Consider the following 7,658-nt stretch of genomic DNA (forward strand, 5'->3'; position numbering starts at 1 on the left):
ATAAACCTTATTCGATTAATAGTTTTAAAAACTATATCCATATATATATATATATATATATAATATACTCGGGAACATCGACTCCCGGTTTAGAAATATGTTCACCTTTTATCCCCTATACTAAGGGTATACGCAACTACTTGCTTATTTCTAGCATAGGTATTATGCAACTATAAGCATTGAAATCAACATATAGATAACCAGATTATGAAACAGACATGCATATATACCATATCAGCATGCTCCAATATATCGCAAAATTTGCTAATAACAATCATGCAATATCACAAGATAATGCATATACATATATTTACATCACAACAACAGTATAACGGGTAGAAAACTTGCCTGAGCGACTGGGGGTTACGAATGGCTCGGGACGAGTCTGGTAACCTATAAGCAACAAGTAAGTTGGAATTAAACCAAAGTCACTTATAAATCTATACTCTAACCGACTCAGACTCTAACGCTCGTTTTGCGCTTAACGATTTACTTAAGTCGCTCGAGTACCCTCGGCTCCACCATTTTTAATAATTTACCCATTACGAGTTTTAAGGCGATTCTTTCGCGAGTGTCTTATCAACTGCCTAACACACTCTACATAAATGTTTCATTCTCCAATTAGTCATTTAAGGGCCTTAACCAAGGTTTCAAAGTAAGGCGAGGGGTAAAGGTTCGTTCGCGAAACACCGTTACGTAAAACGGTCGTTTCTCCTAAACCGTACATCGGATTCAAGCAAACCACATATCAAAACGAAGCTTGAAACATAACCTATCTAAGCATGGAAGTGGTTAGTTTATAGAAGTGGGTGTTCGGGTCCAACAGTTAATCACAAAACAGTTTATAGAAAATCGGGCATTACGACGGCTATAACCTAACGATTTCCAAAGTTTAAACTACACCAAATCATCACCAATTCAACAACAATCCAACATCCATCAACATCAAACTAAACCCATTCATCTAAGCACTATTATCATCCAAACAAACCAAACTTAAAACTAAGGGTTCAAGAGTTTATACCTTCCTTGGAGAGTGGGTAGTCACTAACAAGCCTCTAGGAACCTTGATCTATGCTTAATCAACCTTAAGCTTTCATGAAAATCAAGAAAATCAAAGTAAGTTACTATTCACTACTATTCATCATCATCTTTGATGAGTGGATTAGCTATGCAAACCATGGAATCTTGATCTTAAACTCATGGTATAACTAAGTTATGAAATATAGGATCCAAGGAAACAAACCTTGTAATTTTCCATGGCCTAGAACTTGAGTTTTGAAAATCTATTTCTTTATTTCTTGAAAAGGCCGAATGGAAGAAGAAAGAAATGGGGGAGAGATTTTGCTTGCTTGTCTTGCCTTGATATTTGTGCAAAGAATGCATGGTTGTGGTTAATTATTGGCTAAATATCTTGTTTTCACTTGCTTATGTCATTGCTTGCATCACTACTTTGCCACATGTCTCATTCTTGTGGTGTGATGATGTCACCTTGCTTCTAACCACATGTTTTAGCTTATATTAGAAGCTTCCTTCTCATGTTACTTGCATGTGCTTGCCCCTTGGACGTTTATTTGTTTTACGGTTCGCTTAACTCTCTTTCTCGTTGATCGTTTGAGGAATCGTACCCGGGATCTTATTACTTGGGTTCCCTTAACCTTTCTCAATACATTATATTCCTTTTTATAATCCTCTCTTATAATCATTGAATTTAAATCCCTTTAATCATGTTACCTTATACTCAATTCTTTCGGTATCTGGTGGATTTTCGAGAAAAATCAAAGTGTTCGGAATTGGATTCTGACGATCTTTACATACACTTATTTACTTTATGGAATACTAATACGATCTTAGAATATCCATAACAGAACCCCTACATAGTGTGGCATGAAAAGTTTTCTCATTCAGCAAAAACACTATTCATAAGGGTTTCAAAAATTTCCAAAAATTGGGGTTATTACAACACATTATCTCAAACAGTTCTGTCCAATCTGGTGCTGTAATAACTGGTGCAGTGATCAAACTCTTCTTGAGAGTCTCGAATGCTGCCAAACATTCATCATCAAATTTGAAAGGCACATCTTTCTCAAGCAAATTGCACAACGGCTTAGATATCTTTAAAAAGTCCTTGATGAATCGCCGATAAAAACCCGCATGACCAAGAAAACTACGGATTCCTTTCACAGAATTGGGTGGGGGAAGATTTTCAATGACTCCCACCTTGGCCTTGTCCACCTCCAGACCCTTGCTAGAGACCTTATGCCCAAGGATAATGCCTTCACGCACCATAAAATGACATTTCTCCCAATTAAGTACCAAATTAGTTTCCACGCATCTTTTGAGTACGGCGCGCAGATTATTCAAACATTCATCATATGAGTGTCCAAAGACGGAAAAGTCATCCATGAACACTTCGACGTTATTTCCAATCATGTCAGAGAATACAGCCATCATACATCTCTGAAAGGTGGCCGGGGCGCCACATAACCCAAACGAAACTCTACGAAAAGCAAATGTGCCAAATGGACAAGTGAAGGTAGTCTTTTTATGATCCTCTGGTGCAATACAAATCTGATTATACCCGGAATAACCATCCAGAAGACAAAAATACTCATGTCCCGCCAATCTGTCAAGCATTTGATCAATAAATGGAAGAGGAAAGTGATCCTTCCTTGTGGCTTTGTTCAATTTCCTATAATCCATGCATACTCTCCATCCTGTAACTGTTCGAGTAGGGATGAGCTCATTCTTTTCATTTGCGACCACAGTGATACCTCCTTTCTTAGGTACATATTGTACGGGGCTCACCCACGAGCTGTCAGAAATAGGATAAATGATGCCTGCATCTAGCCATTTCAGAATTTCTTTCTTCACCACCTCCTTCATGATGGGATTCAGTCTTCGTTGTTGTTCCACAGTTGGCTTACTACCTTCCTCTAGCAGAATTTTATGCATACAATATGAAGGACTTATCCTCTTGATGTCTGCTATGGTCCATCCTATAGCCGATTTGAATTCTCTCAAAATCCTTAAGAGCTTGTCTTCCTCACTACCTGAAAGGTCAGCTGAAATAATAACAGGTAACGTAGATGAATCACCTAAAAAAGCATACCTCAAGTGTTCAGGTAATGGTTTGAGCTCCAAGGTAGGTGCTTCCTCTATTGATGGTTTGAGCTTCCCTTCAGCGTTCTTGAGGTCAGAAGTACCAAGAGATTCAAATGGTATGTCCAGCTTTCGCTTCTAGGGAGAAGCGTTCAGATATTGTAATTGCTCGTTGCTATCTTCATCATCACTGTCAAATTCCCCCACTAAGGCCTTTTCTAATGCATCAGACATTAGCATGTGCTCGAGTTCCGAAGTAACCGCGGAATCAATCACATCCACTTTTAAGCACTCCTCATCTTCTGTAGGGAATTTCATTGCCTTGAATACGTTGAAGGTCATATCCTGATCTTGGACCCGCATAGTAAGTTCCCCTTTTTGCACATCTATCAAGGTACGGCCAGTAGCCAAGAAAGGCCTCCCCAAGATTATGGGAATCTTCTTATCTTCCTCAAAATCCAGAATAACAAAATCTGCTGGAAAGAAGAGCTTATCCACCTTGACGAGCACATCCTCAACTATGCCCCTAGGGTAAGTAATGGAACGGTCCGCCAATTGTAGCGACATGTATGTGGGTTTTGGATCAGGCAGATCCAACTTTTTAAAGATCGATAACGGCATCATATTAATGCTTGCTCCCAAATCACAAAGGCACTTGTCAAAAGTTAGATTGCCAATGGTGCAAGGAATGGTGAAGCTTCCTGGATCTTTCAGTTTTGGCGGTAACTTTTGCTGCAGAACAGCGCTGCATTCTTCCGTGAGAGCAACGGTTTCAAGGTCATCCAGTTTCACCTTCCTTGAAAGAATAGTTTTCATGAACTTCGCATAACTAGGCATTTGTTCCAGAGTCTCAGCGAAAGGTATATTGATGTGAAGTTTCTTGAACACCTCCAGAAACTTCCCGAACTGTCTATCCAGCTTTTGTTGCTGCAATCTCTTAGGAAAAGGTGGTGGAGGATAGAGCTGTTTCTCCCCTGTATTAGCCTCAGGCAGAGTGTGTTCAACAGTAGTCTTCCTTGGTTCCGCCGCTTTCTCCTTTTGCTTAGATTCTTCATCTCTAACTTCAGCTTCGTCTTCTTTTGCCTTTTCAGCATCAGCTACTTTTCCAGACCTTAAGGTAATAGCCTTGACTTGCTCTTTAGCTTCCTTCCTGCCTGGTACTTCCGTGTCACTGGGAAGAGTGCCAGGTTGACGATTGAGCACTGCATTGGCTAATTGACCGATTTGATTTTCCAAGGTCTTGATAGAAACCGCCTGACTCTTGCACAACAACTTAAGTTCCTCAAAATCAACACTAGTAGGTGCAGCTGCACTTCCCTGTTGAGGATATGATTGCCTTGTAGCATACTGCTGTGGTTGCTGGAATCCAGGTGGGTTAAACTGTTTACTCACTCCTTGCTGATATGGTGGCTGAATAGCATTCTGATTATTCCCCCAGCTGAAATTTGGATGATTTCTGTTATTAGGATGATAGGTCACTGGCACAGGCTGCTGTTGTCGCTGATAATTATTCACATACTGGACAGATTCGTTGACAAGAGAACACTGATCCGTAGCATGAGAACCTGCACAAAGCTCACAAACCATAGCTATTTGATTAACTCCATACGTAGCCAAAGAATCGACCTTCATTGATAGCGCTTGGAGCTGGGCTGCAATAGCGGTGGCTGCATCAACTTCCAGAATACCTGCTACCTTGTCGGACGTCATCCTCTGAGTTGGGTTTTGATGCTCATTTGCAGCCATCGTCTCTATAAGATTATACGCCTCAGTATAGCTTTTAGCCCATAAGGCTCCTCCAGCTGCTGGATCGAGCATGGGCCGAGATTGGGCCCCCAAACCATTATAAAAACCAGTGATCACCATCCAATCCGGCATTCCATGATATGGACATTTTCTCAACATTTCCTTGTAGCGTTCCCAAGCCTCGCACATAGATTCTGTAGGTTGCTGCGCAAACTGAGTAAGAGCACTCCTCATAGCAGCAGTCTTTGCCATTGGATAAAACTTCACCAGAAACTTTTGTGCAAGATCTTGCCACGTAGTGATGGACCCAGCTGGTTCAGAATGTAACCAGTCTTTAGCCTTATCCCTCAGTGAGAATGGGAAAAGCCTCAACTTGATAGCCTCATCAGTCACGCCATTATACTTAAAAGTGCTGCAGATCTCGACAAAATTCCTTATGTGCATGTTGGGGTCTTCAGTTGCCGCTCCTCCAAAAGAAACAGAATTCTGCACCATCTGAATAGTGCCCGGCTTGATTTCAAAGGTGTTAGCTTGAATAGCCGGATGAAGGATGCTTGACTGAATATCATCAATTTTAGGCCGAGAAAAATCCATAAGAGCTGGATCAGCTTGAACAATACGATCTCCCATGTTTACTGGTTCTTTCTGCTCAGCTCCTGAATCCGAATCCTCAAAATCTAACTTCTCCGGAATATCAAGAACTTCGTCTGTCTCCTCAGCTGTATCTAAAGTCCTCTTGCGAGCACGAGAACGAGTTTGCATAAACGCTTGCTAAAGTACCTGAAACACAACCGAAAAGAGTAAGTAACTACTACGTCCTAATCACTGAGTCCTAATGACCAATGATGGTAAGTACATAAACTAAACAAATACGCCGAGTCCCCGGCAGCGGCGCCAAAAACTTGTTAGGGCGAAAACACGCGCTAATATTCACGCAAGTATACGTGTTCGCAAGTAATATAGAATACTTTCTAGTTCGTTCCCTCAGAGACTCAGACTAATTTATTGTCTAATTAAACTCACTCACCAATGTATGATTACTTCTCAATGTTAAGATAATAACACTTAAAATTGTTGATCAAATATTAACTATAATTAACTACTTAATTAACCACTTAACTAACACTTCAAATTATCAATAATAAAATACTCATGAGATCACAACTTCATTATTACTTCCTTCTATAGCCATTGTTATTACCTTTAGCATGTGACAGTGATGATATTAATCGAATAACACAAAACTGATAAAAGCCAACTTTCATTGTACTAATACCATTCTACCAAACATCCACAATTAAGATAGAAGTTGAATAGTCATCAATTATGTTGAATTCCTATATGTCTACAGAAATTGACAACACAACGATTTAAGCACAAGTTATTCCTTTTGATTACATAGGGCAAATAAAACTGTTAGAGTTACCCACTAATCATGCACAACGTACATGAACCTATGCTAGCATGGCAAGTTCTAAATCTCAAGATCCACCGTCGCTTCACAAGAGATTAACACCCTATCTTATATGTTCGCGACGCACATAAGACGAATACGCACAACCAATACTAGATATCATGCAATCATCACACACTAAAGTATTAAACAATTAAATAAAGAATTCCATAATAAATCCGTTGTAACCCCATGATCACGATTAGCCCATAATAGAACTTATCGCCATCATGGGTTCATATGAAATCATGACAAACAACACAAGAAAATAATAACTACACTAATTATATTAAAACAGAGTACGTCACAAGAGTAAATAAGTCAAAGCAAGAAAACTAGCATCCAACGTTACAACGAAACAAGAATCACAAGAATATATGCTTCCTCTTCGTTGCGGTGTGCTAAATCGGTCTTCTTCCTTATCTCCTTTGCTTCTTGCGTAAAACACAATCTAAAACATAATCTCCTTAATACTCTCTATGAAAATGTCTCAAATCTACCTATATAATAGTCCCATAAAACTCAGATTACATAGAAGTTGGAAGCCACACAGAAGTAGAAGTCTAAAATAATTCAGCTTTTTCCCCGACCTTGCGCGGCCGCTCAGCATATCTGCGCGGGCGCACAGGCTGCTGCGCGGCCACTCAGCATTGCTGCGCGGGCACGCAGGACCCTACTGGAAAAATTCCAAGCTTGCTCCGTTTCTTCGCCGTAATCTGCCCATTCCTTTCCTCTCGCAATGGTGAACACATGCCAAGGCTTATTCTTGATGATTCCTCCCCCGAAATGCAACTAATACCCTGAAATGCATAAACACTAGAAAAACGCATCAAATACACAAAATACTTGATTTCAAGACACCAATTTAAGCCATTTTAAGACGTTCTAAGTGGTGTAAAATGCCACTTATCACGGCTTATGTGCAAAAACTAGGCTCTTATATGCCAAAGCCAGGCTGTTTTTATCAAGACACTGGAGAACCAAATAGGACAAATTGCTAAAGCCTTATTGAATTGACCATCAGGAATGCTTTCTAGTGATACAGAAGCCAATCCAGGTAAGAGGGAAGTTAACGAACAGGTGAATGCCATCACTTTTAGGTCTGGAAAGGTTGCAAGCCCCCGAATTCAGCAAGACGAAGAGTCTGAAAATTCTTTCCAGAATGCAGGTGCATCTACACCTTTGCCAAGTCCAGAAAATAAGATTGTAGCTGAAAAAGTGGTGTAGAAGGATGCTGAGGTGGAACTGAAGAAGAAAGCTGTGGAAAGCAATCCTCTTGAGGGTAATACAGGGGATAAACAGGTCTACCCACCTCCTCCATATCCTAAAAGGCTTCAAAAGCATAAGTTTGACAAGC

General features: G+C 40.2%; 1 non-coding gene across 1 annotated transcript; it reads left to right on the forward strand.

Annotated features, from left to right (window-relative positions):
* The first annotated feature begins 4,978 nt into the window (after nucleotides 1-4,978).
* LOC141722708 (small nucleolar RNA R71) lies at nucleotides 4,979-5,085 on the forward strand. The gene has a single exon (XR_012575712.1). It is a non-coding gene; the product is annotated as a small nucleolar RNA R71 (small nucleolar RNA).
* Nucleotides 5,086-7,658: the final 2,573 nt, after the last annotated feature.

The sequence above is a fragment of the Apium graveolens genome, chromosome 4 (genome assembly GCF_009905375.1).
Source record: "Apium graveolens cultivar Ventura chromosome 4, ASM990537v1, whole genome shotgun sequence".
NCBI lineage: Eukaryota > Viridiplantae > Streptophyta > Magnoliopsida > Apiales > Apiaceae > Apium > Apium graveolens.